We start from the raw sequence: 3,100 nt of genomic DNA, 5'->3' as shown, positions 1-3,100 counted from the left end.
ACAGCTACAGCACACACACACACAGCTACAGCACACACACAGCTACAGCACACACACAGCTACACACACACACACACACACACACAGCACACACACACACCTACAGCACACACAGCTACAGCACACACAGCTACAGCACACACACAGCAGCACACACACACAGCACACACACAACTACAGCACACACACAGCTACAGCACACACACACAGCTACAGCACACACACAGCTACAGCACACACACACCTACAGCACACACACAACACAGCACACACAGCACACACACACAGCTACAGCACACACACACAGCTACAGCACACACACAGCTACAGCACACACACACACACAGCACACACACACAGCTACAGCACACACACAACTACAGCACACACACAGCTACAGCACACACACAACTACAGCACACACAGCTACAGCACACACACAGCTACAGCACACACACAGCTACAGCACACACACAGCTACAGCACACACACAGCTACAGCACACACACAGCTACAGCACACACACACAGCACAGCACACACACACAGCACACACACAGCTACAGCACACACACACACACAGCTACAGCACACACACACAGCTACAGCACACACACACACAGCACACAGCACACACACACAGCTACAGCACACACAGCTACAGCACACACAGCACAGCACACACACACACAGCACACACAGCACACACACACAGCTACAGCACACACACAGCTACAGCACACACACACACAGCACAGCACACACAGCTACAGCACACACACAGCACAGCACACACACAGCTACAGCACACACACACCACAGCACACACAGCTACAGCACACACACAGCTACAGCACACACACAACTACAGCACACACACACAGCTACAGCACACACACACAGCTACAGCACACACAACAGCACACACACACAGCTACAGCACACACACAGCTACAGCACACACACAGCTACAGCACACACACAGCTACAGCACACACACACACAGCTACAGCACACACACAGCTACAGCACACACACAGCTACAGCACACACACAACTACAGCACACACACAGCTACAGCACACACACAGCTACAGCACACACACAGCTACAGCACACACACACTACAGCACAGCACACACACACACAGCTACACACACACAGCTACAGCACACACACACAGCTACAGCACACACACACAGCTACAGCACACACACACAGCACACACACACAGCTACAGCACACACACAACTACAGCACACACACACTACAGCACACACACAGCTACAGCACACACACAGCTACAGCACACACACAGCTACAGCACACACACAGCACACACACAGCACAGCACACACACACACAGCTACAGCACACACACACACACTACAGCACACACAGCTACACACACACACACTACAGCACACACACACACTACAGCACACACACACACAGCACACACAGCACACACACACACAGCTACAGCACACACACACAGCTACAGCACACACAGCTACAGCACACACACACTACAGCACACACAGCTACAGCACACACACACAGCTACAGCACACACACAGCTACAGCACACACACACAGCACAGCACACACACACACAGCTACAGCACACACACACAGCTACAGCACACACACACACACAGCACACACACAGCTACAGCACACACACACAGCACACACACACACACAGCACACACACACACACAGCAGCACACACAGCTACAGCACACACACACACACTACAGCAGCACACACACACACACACAGCACACACACACTACAGCACACACACAGGAGCTACAGCACACACACACCTACAGCACACACACACAGCTACACACACACAGCACACACACACACAGCTACAGCACACACACACAGCAGCACACACACACACAGCACAGCACACACACAGCTACAGCACACACACAGCTACAGCACACACAGCTACAGCACACACACAGCTACAGCACACACACACAGCTACAGCACACACACACTACAGCACACACAGCTACACACACACACACACACACACAGCACACACACAGCACAGCACACACACACTACAGCACACACACACAGCACACAGCACACACACACAGCACAGCACACACAGCACAGCACACACACAGCACAGCACACACACTACAGCACACACACAGCACAGCACACACACAGCTACAGCACACACACAGCTACAGCACACACACACACAGCACACACACACAGCACAGCACACACACAGCTACAGCACACACACACACAGCTACAGCACACACACACACAGCTACAGCACACACACTACAGCACACACACACAGCACACACACACACAGCTACACACACACACACAGCTACAGCACACACAGCTACAGCACACACACACAGCACAGCACACACAGCTACACACACACACACACACAGCACACACACACACAGCACACACAGCTACAGCACACACACAGCTACAGCACACACACACAACTACAGCACACACACAACTACAGCACACACACACACACAGCACACACACAGCTACAGCACACACACACACAGCACACACACAACTACAGCACACACACACTACAGCACACACACAGCTACAGCACACACACAGCTACAGCACACACACAACTACAGCACACACACAACTACAGCACACACACAGCTACACACACACACACAACACAGCACACTACAACACAGCACACACACACACAGCACACACACACACACACACACACACAACTACAGCACACACACAGCTACAGCACACACACACAACTACAGCACACACACAGCTACAGCACACACACAGCTACAGCACACACACAGCTACAGCACACACACAACTACAGCACACACACAGCTACAGCACACACACAGCTACAGCACACACACAGCTACAGCACACACACAGCTACAGCACACACACAGCTACAGCACACACACAGCACACACACACACACACAGCACAGCACACACACACACACACACACAGCACACACACACAGCTACAGCACACACACAGCTACAGCACACACAGCTACAGCACACACACAGCTACAGCACACACACAGC

Source organism: Perca flavescens, chromosome 8, assembly GCF_004354835.1.
Source record: "Perca flavescens isolate YP-PL-M2 chromosome 8, PFLA_1.0, whole genome shotgun sequence".
Taxonomy (NCBI): domain Eukaryota; kingdom Metazoa; phylum Chordata; class Actinopteri; order Perciformes; family Percidae; genus Perca; species Perca flavescens.
The sequence above is the reverse complement of the archived record's forward strand: the minus strand, read 5'-3'. Positions refer to the sequence as shown.